The sequence below is a fragment of the Peromyscus eremicus genome, chromosome 11 (genome assembly GCF_949786415.1).
Source record: "Peromyscus eremicus chromosome 11, PerEre_H2_v1, whole genome shotgun sequence".
Classification (NCBI taxonomy): domain Eukaryota; kingdom Metazoa; phylum Chordata; class Mammalia; order Rodentia; family Cricetidae; genus Peromyscus; species Peromyscus eremicus.
In genome coordinates, this window is record NC_081427.1 from 45,527,938 (window position 1) to 45,542,304 (window position 14,367).

Genomic DNA, 14,367 nt, shown 5'->3' on the forward strand with positions numbered 1-14,367 from the left:
CATAACTGCACAGGCTAACTCTCTCCCCAAACCCATACCAGGCCTGTTAGTGACTATGTTTATAATGCAGATGAAAAGATAATCTCATTTCGGATACATAATTTGGCCATTACCACTTTGAGCATCCCCCAGAAAAAAAAAATGGGGCATGGAGTGGGGGGAGTTGAACTTTTAAAAAATCGAAATGCTTAAGTAGCAATGGCAGAACACAGAGAGTACTTCTTTGCACTTTACGGACAGGAAGGAATCTTCCCCCCAAAGTGCAAACTCTTCTTTTCAAACCACAATGGCTCTAACTAAATTTTCCTTCAAGTATCAGGCTTACAGGGGGTCTACAAGAGGAGGAAACACGTCAATATATGTTCTCAGTAATAAAAATCTTCCTGATATCTAACTTGACTCTCCTCTGCGCCTGCCAGGTAGTCCATTCATCACTTCCCCAGGGCTATTCTGTGTCCAGAGCGCTGTGGCACTCACTGCTCCTGGAGATGAAAATATGGCCTAGCTTTATCTTTAGAGCATCTTTAAAATATAGATTACAAGAGAGCCCAGACTACAAAGTGCTGCGCCGTGGTATTTAGAGAGCTCCGTGCTCTGCAGACAGAAGCCTGCCACCACATTAATTCATCCCGCACCATTCTCTGTTCTCATTATAATTTTATCTTAGGAATTAATACATTCTGCCATCGTCTATTCTGGTTACCATCTAGAGAAATCCGTGAGGCTGAATACATTTTGTACCACTTTGTTCTGCTTATAATGTTAAGATGTTTTCAAGAATGGATTAGTTCAATGCCACTTTCCCTGCTTTATCTTGAGAATGAGAACTCAAACAGTTAGAAAACTCCAACCAGCGTTGGTATGAATGTGTCTCTAGCACAAAGAGTGCAAAAGAAGAGGAAGAAGGGAAACAGTTTCACTGGCCTTTGTTTTTAAGACTCCTTGACAAGGGGAACACATAGAGGGCACACATGAATAGTGTTAGCTTGTGACAATGGCCTACGAAAAAGAAGTTCTCAGCAGGAGTTGCTCCTAATGAAACAATTTGAAATTCCTCCATCACAATTCCATATTTAAAAAAATAAAATCTAACCACTAGGAATACACAATAATCCTAATAAAGATTCAAATTGAGAATCTTTGGAATTCACTCAAGACTGCAGTTGCCAAGGTCATTTTGTTACAAAAAAAAAAAAAACTGATAAAAGTGATTAAAAACAACAAACAACAACAACAAAACAAACAAACAAAAATCATGAGATTAGGAGAAAATGGAAAATGGCCCTCAACATAATGGCAGATTTCCAATAATGTGACAATTTCCCTTTGTTAAATTATGAGGCCAGTTCTTAATTGGACAGAAAGTCCCACCATAATGACGATTCCCTGTTAGAAGTACAGGATAAACTTGTGATCTGCTAGAAGATATGCGTACTGAAAACAATGTACATCATCTTTCCATCTGCCACCCGAAGCTTCTTCCCCATCACAAATGCCCTAGACCCCTCCATGTTTTCTTGTCTGCTTTCCTCTTTGTTCCCAGCACACATTTGTGATGTGAAGTGGGGGTACATTTTATATCTGAAAAATAAGTAAAGGCCATTGGCTTTACTGTCTCTAATTAAATTAGCTTACTGGGCCACAGACACATTGCTCCAATAAAGCCCTCCCTTCCATCTATCCGTCAATGTCCTCTCCACTTTTCATTTTCTTATTCATGTTCTCTCTCTCTCTCTCTCTCTCTCTCTCTCTCTCTCTCTCTCTCTCTCTCTCTCTTGCGTGTGTGTGTGTGTGTGTGTGTGTGTGTGTGTGTGTGTGTGTGTGTGTAAGTCAGTGGACAGCCTGGATGAGTCTATGTTCTCCTTCAACTGTAGATGTCTGCATTGTACTGGCTGGTTTTGTGTCGGCTTGACACAAGCTAGAATCATCAGAGAGGGAGGAGCCTCAATCGAGAAAATGTCTCCCTAAGACGGCCTGCATTATAGGTCTGGGGTTGCTCAGAGATTCACCAGTCTGACCATGAATAAAATTCAACAAATATGACCCTTTATTAAATACTGGCCAGTGCCCTGGATACTGGCCAGGTCCATACCTGAGACTCATACTCGGAGGATGGTGCCTGATTACGCTTGTCAGGAGCTAATTGCATTAGTCAAAGGCAAAACTCACAAGGAAAAGTACTTCCCACTCTCTGTGCAATCAGAGGCAAGCACACATCCTGACGTACTTCCTGTGTACGTGTAATCAAGCACACATCCTGTTCACTCCAAGCTTGTTTACAGAAGCAAAAACACATGGATTTATTATCTTATAAGAACAGCCTCCAGTATTCCAGGAAGTTATCTGTCTCTGGGCATGTGGGGCTTACAGGTCAGAGGAATTTTTGCTTTATAGATCTCTTAATTCAGACTTAAAAGATAACATTGACCATCACACCTGTAGGACTGTTTTCTTAATTTGTGATTGATGGAGGCAGCTCTAGCACATTATGGGTGATGCTAAACCAGGGCTGATGATCCTGGGTTCTGTAAGAAAGCAGACTGAGCAAGCCTTGTGGAGCAAGTCAGTAAGCAGCACCTCTTCATGCCCTCTGTATCAGCTCTTGCCTCCAGGTTCCTGCCCTGTTTGAGTTCCTATCCTGATTTCCTTCAAGATAGGCTATGATCTGGAAGTGCAAACTAAATAGATCCTTTCTTCCAAAGTTGCTTTTGGTCATGATGTCTCATCACAGCAATACTCACCCTAACTAGGCTAGAGTCCCAGGACAGAACTCAAGTCATCAGCCTTGGTACCAAGTGGCTGTACCCACAGGGCCATCTCACTAGGCTATAGGTTTGTTTAGTTTTTGTTTGTTTGTTTGTTTTTTCGGTTTTTAAACCAGTTTCAGGTTTTTGAGCTCTTTAAAAATCTGTTTCATTTCCAGTCTCTTCTTTATTCTCTGATGAAAACTATAATTTCTTTTTGGAAATAAAAGTCTTTCTCTAGCACCTTCCCCACAGATGTGTTTAAATCTAGATCTCTCTCCCTTCCACCCATTTAGATACTGGGGTAGGTGTTCCTTCTCACCTGTAGGGTTCAGAGTCCCTTGGGCCACAGTTTCCACTCCCAGAGCCCCATTCTTTCAGTCCCAGACTCACTGTGTACTCAACTTCTCCTTCCACAGGGTTTTCTATAAACACAATCTTTATTAGTTAATTAATTTTTTAACTTTCATTCTTCTCTCATACACTACATCCTGACCACAATTTCCCCTCAGTTCACTACTCCCCGCCACCCCCTTGCCTCCCCTATTCTCCAGATCAACTCCTCCTCCACTTCTCTTCAAAATAAAAAAAAAGAGAGAGAGAAGAAGAAGAAGGCCTCCCAGGAATATCCACCCACTGAACATGGCCTAACAAGATACAATGAGACTGGGGCACAAACCTCAAATCACAGCTGGATTTGGTAACCCGGTAGGAGGAAAAGGGTCCCAAGTGCAGGCAAAAGAGTCAGAGACACTCCTACTCCCATTGTTGGGAGTCCGACAAGAACACCAAGCTACACAACCATAAGGTATATGCAGAGGACCTAGCTCAGACCTATATAGGGTTCCTGCTTGTCCCTTCAATTTCTGTGAGCCTATGCTTAGCTGATTCTGTGGACCAGTCCTGTAAACACAATCTTAATTCTTTACACACAAAATTGGGAGGATTTTTTTTAAAACCCCGGACATCGCCCTGATTACCTTCCCTTTTATTATTATTTTATTTCAGTTCACAGCCAAGCTTTCTCTCCCTGTTTTCTGACTTTGCAGTGTGGCTCCTGTCAGGGTGTGCCACAGAAACTGCTTTCAGAAACCCAGACTCACTAATGGCCCCAGTACTGACGTATCTAATGAACATAGCTTCATCTATATCTTACTTCTCCACAGTGTGACACCAGAGGCCACCCTTCATGCTTAATACTCTGTGTCTTTACTCAGGGACAAGGCATTTCTTTATAGTCTTAGCCTTCTTAGAGCTGGTCCTTAGCTTCCTTCATTCAACCTTTGTTACTTCCTGAAGTATGGCTCTGTCTCGGGGCTCTATGGCCAACTGTCTTCCCTTCCGTTCAACCTTCATGGATGAACTTGCTGGCTCCTATGGATTCTCTGTGCCTTAGAGCTCTGTAATTCAGGTTCAATCATTTCTCTGACCTTGAGGGCTGAACCCCTGACTCTTTCCCTACCATGTGTCTGAATAACTTGCTGTGACAGTTAATTTTATGTGTCAACCTGATTAGGATATGGATATGGGATACCTTGATGATGGGCAAAACATAATTTCTATGTTTTTTCATGAGGGTGTTTCTGGATGGTATTAGCATTTGGATCAGTAGCCTGAGTAGAGATGTGCTTTCACCAGTGTAGTGGCCATCAGCCTAATCTACCAAGGGACCAAACAGGACAAAAAGAAAGGCATGTTCTCTCTCTCTCTCTCTCTCTCTCTCTCTCTCTCTCTCTCTCTCTCTCTCCCTGTTGAGCTGCAACATCTGTTTTCTCCTATGCTTTAGAAATCAGTGCTCCTCGGTTTGGGATCTTATGATTCCAGGACTTACACCTGAAGCCTTCAGGCCCTCAGAATGAGACTGAGTATACCACAGCTCTCCGGCATCTCCAGCTAGCAACTGGCAGATCAGCCTCCAAAATCACATAGGCCAATTCCTACAACAAATCCTCTCTTACATATCTGTCTCTATCCTATGGTTTTTATTCCTCTGAAGGATCCTGACTAGTATAGTTGGGATCAGCATGGCTTCTTCATTGATATCACCTGTCTGTCAAATTCCAGCCACTTCCACACTGTGGCCATGTTAAAGGAAGATACAGCAGCTCATAACATTTGTGGGAAACCCCTAAAGTAACAATGCACGTTTTACAACTGGCCAGCTTCAAAACAATACCAGAATGACTCAGTTTCTAAACTTCCTCAAGTTCTATATCAGAACCTTTTGGAATTTATCTCCTATGTCTGAGTACCATACAAATAACTGAACAATTTATGTAATTATTAAACAGGCAAACTATCACATAAACCCACTCAGTCCACTCCTACTTCGTGGCTACCTTCCAATTCAAAATCTCTGGTTCTTGGATTGTGAATATAAGCAGAATTTCCCATTGGATAGGGTTCACCTACAATGTAACAAGAACAAGATAATCACAGGAAACAGTTCCAAGATTAGGAAGTAGTTAACATAGCAGTAATCTGTCTTCAGGAATTTTCCAGGGAGGCCCGTTCTGCTCAGGAGAGTGGGGAGGTTAACATCTTACAATCAACTCTCAAGACACTGAATGTCCATTTTAGACTTAGGGAAGATTTCGATGAGCTACAAGTATATAATTTAAAATTTCAACTTACTTAGCAGTGTGAATATGGAGATGGTAATTGTATGTCACCAATTTAGAAATGTCAATTGGAAGAGAAGTTGTCCACATCCCTTATGGCATTTCACAGGAAACAGTTACATAGTAGGAAACTTCTTTATAAATATGTAAAGTAAAGAGCCTAGGGTTATTTCACTCCATTGGTTATACTGAGTTGACTCTTTTATTCTAAAAATGTATCATTGTTGCTGTTTATAGCTTAAATACAACTTCCAGTAGATGAAGAAATAAACAAACTGTACCTCTAAATGTCCAACTAAAGTCAATTGTAAAGGCTCTCCAATGGATGTTCTTCTGAAGAACCAGCCTTGACTTTCATTGCCAGAACAAGCAGTAGTTAAGATTCTGTCACCTGAAAGAACCCAGATTTAGTAGTAGCTGTCCCCAGAGAGATATTTGATTCTCACTGGAAGTAGACTGACTGATTTACCTTGCCCTTGTTCATGGTCTCAACACAGACATGACTTTGATAAAATATAGTCCAAATGGAAGCTGCTATTAAAACATTATTCTGTATGGGAAGAAAGGCTTTGCTACTAAACTTATGAGTAGACATTTTCACGCCTTCCATTCGTTTTCTCTAAATTTCAAAGGTGAGTTTTTCATCAGCCTTGGTGAGGAGCAACCTTTAGCTGCTCGAGGCTACCTAGAATGGTCCATGCAAGTGATTTCAGTCTGCCTTCTCATCCAATACTGTTTCCAACAGCACTAGTGACAATTAGCTGTAATTGTAATGGCAGCCATTCTGATGGAGACTCCAGGCTCTTTGGGGATGAAGTTGAAACCACTATGCTCATTTCCCCAAAGACCTTGGACCTTCAGGGGTAATGACTTTGTGTCATTAGATTCTTAAGCCAAAATTCAGCTGATAGACTAAAGGTTAACTGTTCTATTTCCATTACCTAGAAGCCCAGAATGGTAGTTCTTATTTGTGTTGTGATCACCCCCGATAAGTTCCTTATCAAATTTATTACCACTTGATGCTTAGAGGACTTCTTCAGTGCTAACCACATAAAAAAAAGTAAGGTGTGCATACATGTGTGCACATTTATGTGTGTATTTATGTGTGTGCACACGTACACGAGGATGAATAAGCACATATGCTCATGCACATGGAAATGAGAGATGATAGTATCTTCCTCAATCATTCTTCATCTTATCTTTTTAGACAAGTTGTCTGTTTTGACTGTTTGACACTGACTGCTCTGTGAATTCCACAGATTCATCTCTCATGCACAGGTGTTATAGATCGCACGACCTAAAAAAGTCCTATTCCTGGACTTTTTTATATGAGTGCTGGGGATCCCAACTCAAGCTTGTTCTCACGCTTGTACAAAAAGTGTTTTACTAAATAAGCTATATCATCATCCTAGAAGTAAAATCAAATCTAGAAATGAAAAGAAAAACTGTAGGGAGGGTACATTAGACTACACAGTATGGCTTTTTTCCTCTGTATATTTAATTGAGAAAGAAAATTATATGCATGTCAACTCCATCAAAAAAGAAGTCAACCATCTTACTACACTATTTTCTACTATATTAGAGTTTATGTCAGTAACTAAGAAAATTGTAAAACTTTATTTTGCATCTCAGACACTTTTTTACCAGTATATGTAAAGTAGAAGCATACACATATTGTTTATTTAAACTAAGCATTTGATTATAGTTCAGAAGTTCAGAGATTACTATAGGAAGTTGGTAAGTGGATCCCTGGGGCAAGAGAAAACAGATTCTTTTTTATTTATTTATTTATTTATTGGTTCCCATAAGACTCATTTCCAAACCCTGTGGGTTTTTTTTTTTTTTTTATCAAGCTGAGCTTCAAGTTTCCTGATCTTTTCAGACTCCAATTAACTTGTGCTATTCTATGAGTTTTAATTTGGCCCTGTGTTACTCATCTCCAGCAAGAAGAAAACTAACATTGGAAAAATAGTTAAGCAAAGTGGTAGCTGGGAATTTATATTATAAAAAAAAAAGAGGTGGGGGTGGGGGGTGGAATTAGTTCCTAAGAGAGAGAACAAACATCCTAAGCTACTTGGACTATTAGAAACAGAATCTGTGAAAACCTCAGGAAGTGAGATAAGGGGTGACACCACAGATGGATGCCCACCCAAAGGCTCTGGCCGAATCAGGGATGGTGTCTGGCTGACGGCCGGAAGAGAAGCAGAGGAACAGCATTCTTCCTGGGTCTGGTCAGGGCTTGGAAAGGATTGCTTTTCTTTGGTGTCCCTCACCCTTCCTGCCTTACATCCACTGCTTCACTCATTTCATTCCTATCAGCCAATTCTGGAACCATTGAAAGAGGATTGGTTTTCGTTCCTGGCAGCCCTAAGCCACAGCCAGCAAATTTAAACTTCCTGGTTTGCTTCTAAAGGAATTCCAGGGGAAGAGCAAGAGAGAAAAGGGGTATCCAGCTCCCAGACGGTTGGGAGGGGTCTCTGAAGATTTTATACAAAAGACTGTCATTGCACCAGGGCAGGCCAAACAGGGTTTGGAAAAGGACCTAGACTTGAGTCAACCATGAGTAAGAGCCTCTGAGCATGGTGACTGCAGCTGGTCATACACTTAGCAAGGCTTAGACTAAACATTGTGGCCTGTGTGCCTTCTCTAGTGTTTATTATATTCCATTTGTAGAAGTATCCATAACATTTTTAGAATTTTTCTGTACATGCAAGTTTGTAATGTTTCATTTTCATGCATGCAAATGCTCATATAATGGCTAACATGAATCAGTGTTTACCCTGACCTCATACCCAGCATTGGACTAAGCATTTGTCTTCTTTGGGTTTATTTTTACAGCAATCATAGAAGGAAAATGTCTCATTCTGATGCTTATTTGTTGAAATAGTATGGAGTCCCCTCATTCAGCTGATGTGAAAACCAAGGATAACTTGCTTAAAGGGTTACTCAATGATAAACGATGGTAGAATTGCACTCACACAGAGCTATTTCTGGTCCCAAAGCCACTTTCTAAATCCTTACCCAATACTATTCTGAGTGTAAAGCTTTAGACCTAACTCTTCTTAGCCTCAGATTCCACAGTCAGTTAAATTAGAGGTTTGGATGCCATGATTGGCCATGGCATGATGATCTGGGATGATATGGTCTCTTAAATCAAAGCCTGCAAGCTTGGCAGGAGCAAGGCGTGCTCCTGGACCCTCCCCCCCCCTGACTGCGCTGCTTAAAGACATGGGGCACACAAGATGGTCTTGATCTTGATTAAAATAAGCCCAAGATCTACAACCAGATCTCAGCCTTTTGATAAGAACTCCAGATATATGACTAAGTATATCTATATTTTCCTTCAGATACAGCGAGTCTTTGCATGTCTACCTTCTCAGAAAAAAGAGTCCCTCTCTAGATTTAATGTACTGGTTACTACCTCTTTTCTTTTTCTTTTCATGATTTTTTATTTGTTTGTTTGGTTGGTTTGTTAGTTTGGGCTTTTTTGTTGCTGTTGTTGTTTAGTTGGTTTGCTGGAAACTTTTTTCTTTAAAAAAAAATCCTTATAAGAGTTGTAAATACTCTTCTCCCTCAATAATCATGAGACATGAGTTCTAGGAAGTCCATGGATGTCAAAAAACCCACGGATGCACATGATCCTTAAGACATATCGGCATATAACCTACAAACATCATTCTATGTTTAAAATTACCTCTAGATTACTGATAATATAAACAGTTGCTATATGGTTCTGTTTAGGAAGTGATGACAATGATAAAAAGGTACTATACATGTTCCATACATAATTTTTTTCTGAATATTTTCAACCTGTGCTTAGTGGAATTCACAGATGCAAAACACGTCAATACAGAGGACCAAGTGTGCATGCTTCTGCCATTTCCTCATTTCTCAATGTGTGTGTGTGTGTGTGTGTGTGTGTGTGTGTGTGTGAGAGAGAGAGAGAGAGAGAGAGAGAGAGAGAGACGCATGCTCTAATACTCACATGTATGAGAGTAGGCATCCATGTGGAGACCGAGAGTTGAGACACTGAGCACCTTCCTTGGTTTCTCTCTACTTCATTCACGAGGCAGAAACTCTCACTGAACTAGGAACTTGCAATTTGACTAGTCTAGTCTAGCCAGCACACTCTGGGAAATCCCGTGTCTTCTCCCAAGCTCTGGGAATATAAGCAGATCACCACGCATGTCCAGCTTTTTTTTTTTTTTAATTACATTCATTTCTTTGTTGAGTGGGGCATGCCAGTGTGTAGGTGTGGCAGTTGCAGGTTGACTTGAAGGAGCCCATTCCTTTCCTTCAACCAGGTGGATTCTGGGTATCAAAGAGAGGCCTTTCAGCCTTAGTGGCAAGTGTCTTTACTCTCTGAGTCGTCTTGCCAGGCCCACCTATGCAGCTTTTAGATAGCTGTTGCTGGCCCAAACTCTCCTCTTCACACTTGCGCAGTAAATACTTTACACAATTAGCCATCTCACCCCCCATTCTCTTTCAATCCACTCCAAATAGGTTTCCACTGTGTCAGTCTACAGAAACCTCTTACCAAGTTCACCACCAGCCTCCATAATGTTCTTCATCTGGCCTCTCATGAAGTGAAACGTTAGGGCTATGATACAGAGGAATGACTAAACAAAACAAAATAAAATAAAACTAATAAGTTTCTAAAGATTAAAAAAACTTATGAAAGAACTTCATTGAGACTCATTAGCTAGATGCTGAAAGCATAAATATGTATTTTTTCATAAAGTATCTCACTGTTTCAAAAGTTTCTTTTTATGGCACTGCTATTTATTGCATTAAAAAGTGGTAATTATTTAGTTTGGATTTTACTTAAATAAATATACTCTACCATTTTACTGCTACTATATACAATCCTAATACTACATACCAAGAGATACTTGAAAATGTTTGCAACTGCCTAAACTAAAGGATATCCCAATGGTTTCTAGCCACAGGTTCATCTGAACCGCTTTTTCCATGCTTAGGTAGGAAAACAGGTTGGAGAGTTAATAATGTCTGCAGTCTTGGCATAGCCGCTGGGTGGGCTTGGGACTAGAAGCCATTCCTCACATTTTAAAGCCCGCGTCATCCCACTATCGCATGCTTCCTTGGTATTTGTCAAAAGATTAATAGATTTGACACAATTACTGTTTCTTTTACTAGTCCGTACATGGTTCTGACAGGACTCACTAATCTCTCTTCTCTAACCTGTCCATTCCCAACCTGTTCTGGGTAATCACTCAGCATTTGGCAAGTGGTCCCACGTTATACTATAGGCGTGTTAAATATAGTAATTGGCTTTGAAAATGCTTCACCATTTTAAAGACTAGCTTGGACTTCAAATTAACTGATAATAATACCATTTTTATTTATTTGTACTCCAATATATCCTACTGAGTAGCATGTATTACAGGAGATGAACTTAAATTTGGCACACTAGGACCTTGGCCTAAGGGCCTCGTGTTTCAGCCTGTCACCCACATTCTCCCACAGGTAGGGAATGTCCACACGTGACTGTTACCATCATGTTCAGCAAATTAATAACGCCTTCAGGATGGTTAAGAGGCAGCTTAGGAGGCATTCTCATATTGCCTTGGTCTTCTGGTTGTTAAACACACTAAGTAATCAGCAGAGATTTCTTGAGAAAAAGAAAAGTTGGAGATGGATTTTGCCAATGTTCTTGGTTGGAGTGCCACTAGAGGACACAACTCTTCATATAAATCTCATTCCATTTGGCCAAGAGCCAGCTGGGCCACCTATGTGGGGGTGGTCCTGGGAAGACAGTACTGGGAAGACAAAAAGATGTTCCCTGGGAATGGAGAGGCTGGGCTCAGGAGAAATACAAACCTTTGGCCATTTTCCAAAGCGTGGTACCACACTGGAAACCATAGTAGGTTGTCTCTATATCCCTACTCAAATCTTTTTTTTTTTTTCTCATCTCTGAAATTAGCATCAACAAGGGAGTTGAGGGAAAAGCTACCAACCTCCACCTTCCTGCAGCCCACAACAGCAGGTGTGCCTATTTTCAGAGGTAAGTGAAATATTTGCCAAATCATTTGGCACACTCAAACTCAAAATGTGCCAAATTACCTGTCAAACTTAAATGGCCTTTTAAAAAGAAAGACAAATGTCCTCCCATCCTCGTCTTCATGGACCCACAGTGCCATCCAGTGGCTCACTGTGTCAGTCACAATGGGACTCCATTGTCTTCCAGGGTTTGGATCCAAGCTGTGCTCCCTGTCCATGGCATTGGCTCCTTCACTACTCAGAGCCTTTGAGATTCGAGAAGATGCAACGCATTGAAGATAAGTTGGGTTGGAGAGGAGCTGGTGCCAAGGCCCAGATGTCATGCCTATGGCATCCAAAAAGAGTGTAAGCTGCCTGTAGGATTTTCCAACCAGCAAATATCCAGGTATCTTTCTTCCACATAAACAATGACAAAAGAAGACAAGGCAAAGCAAAAGAAAACAGTCATTACCTTAGACAGGTTTTGTGTTTTGGTCCCTAAGTACTTTCCCTCATGGGTAACTAGGCCAGCCAGAGCATGGCAACCCATTTTATTTCCACATGGCAAACGGTGTTTGTCTGTCAGGCCTTACTTGTCTGATTTCTCCCCTAAAAGGCCCTTTTCAATGGAGTGAAATTTTCTCCGCAGTGAAGATAAGGAGTTCTGGCCACACAAGCTGGTGGAGCCTAGGCGAAGAAGAAAGAACATGGAGGAGGGAGGAAAATAGAGGCAGACTCGATTCTCTTCTATGTCCCCAACTGCAAGACCAAAGTGTGCCCCTTGACATTGGTCTCAATAAACTATTGTAAATGGGGCTTTTGAAAGGAATATGGATGATGCAGTGACAGCCAAAACAAAGAGATAGCTTCCTTTTCAGCTAGAGACTATGAAATGTTTACGAGCTACACCAATTAAGACCGACATGAGAATCCATGACCACTAGGTTGGCTCTGAAGTGATCGTAAACGAGAATGTGAACAGGAACTGTAGACTGCTAAAAACTCAACTCTTACTCTGATTTTTCCCAGTGTAGCTTAACCAAGACCTGTAACATGGTTCACCTCAGGTTCAGTTGGATCAGATCTAGGCAAGCCATGGTGTCATTTCTTCATCTGTTTTCAAAGAGCCAGTGAAGAAAGCATCTGCCCTGATTACAGGGCTCTTTACTTCCCAAGTAAACGAAACCCTTCTGGTCTTCATCTTGACGGACCCTCTAGCTGAGGCTATGTCCACACCCACTTTTCCATTGCTATTCAGTCTTACTGTTTCTTTTCTTTTTTCTTTTTTTTTTTTTTTTTTGGTTTTTCAAGACAGGGTTTCTCTGTGTAGCTTTGCGCCTTTCCTGAACTCACTTGGTAGCCCAGGCTGGCCTCAAACTCACAGAGATCCGCCTGGCTCTGCCTCCCGAGTGCTGGGATTAAAGGGCGTGCGCCACCACCGCCCCGGCTACTTTTTCTTAATACATTGTATAAATAATCAGAAACAAGGAGAACTTACAGCTTGTCAGCTAGTCCGACATCTCCATTTTGCAGATATGGAAATTGAGGACCATTTCCCCATCCATATTTTCTAAAGGAGTCCAAAGCTTTCCCACAACAGAAGACACAAGAAAGGAGACAGATGCTCTCACACTTTTCATAATGAAGAAATATTCCTGACCTGCCTGCCATCATCCCTCCGTCTAAATTCTTATCCTCATACCCACAGATAGGTATAGATTTCACCTCTCATCAAGGAGAGGTGTTCGCTTTGCAACATTGAGATCACAGCATAAAACCACAACTCAAAATTCTCAGTGGCTACGTCTACAGCACAGCTCCTGCACCTATGGCTCAGGGAACATAGAAAAAGAGGAGGTGGAGAGACTCTACATGCCAGAGGACCAAGAAATCTGCTGTGACATTGTGTCTCCTAGAAATGACAGAAAAGCTGCGCCCATGATACCTGAACACTGTGTCTGCCTAAACAAAACCTAAGCTAGAACACCACCAACAGATATGCTCAAGTGGTAGGAGGAAGACCCAGGCTCCAAGCTTAGACAAGGCAGCTAAGGAATGCTGAAAACAGGAGAAATAGTTTTGCCCAGGGATAACCCCTCCCCCCGATTGGTTATCCAATACCAAGTGGTCAGACCTGCATACATACCTACATACAAGCAACACTAGACGGAATCATCAGGTTGTGTGTGTGTGTGTGTGTGTGTGTGTGTGTGTGTGTGTGTGTGTGTGTAATGATAACAATTCAAGGCAAAGAAGCCATGAATTTGCGAGCAGGGAGCTGGTGGAGAAGAATGGGAGAGGTTGGAAAGAAAACAAGAGGAGGGAAACAACGTAATCATATATAATTTAAAAGTTTTTTAGCCGGGCTGTGGTGGCGCACGCCTTTAATCCCAGCACTTGGGAGCCAGATCCAGGTGGATCTCTGTGAGTTTGAGGCCAGCCTAGTCTACAGAGCAAGATCCAGGAAAGGACACCAAAACTATACAGAGAAATTCTGTCTTGAAAAAAAAATTATTTTTAAGAAATCAGGGAAATAATTTCACCCCACAATAGCATCAAATAACAGATCTCAGAATGAAAATTTGTGAACAAGAATACTAATACCTCTTTCTTTGGGAATTATTCTCTAGTACTATTTTAATACCTTACATATTTATTTAACCATTCTGTTAGATTCTCAAGATATACCATATTAGCATCTTGTAAAGTCTACATAGTTGCTTTACAAAAGAAAGGGTTAAATCAAATGGTCCTTAAATAGTACAAAGCTTTAAAAAAAACAGTAAATATACCCAGACTTGTTATTAACACAATCTAAGAATTTGGCAGGCCAAAAAGTGGTATAATTACACGACCTTCCTCCATCTCTATTTGGGAGTTAGGGCAAATAGGAAATCTTCAGTAGAACACCCACTAGTGCTTAGGAACCAGAAATTTTGAGTTGTCCAACTCTGGGGTCATAATATAGACAAGCCACCTCATTTGGACTTTGGAGACGTCTA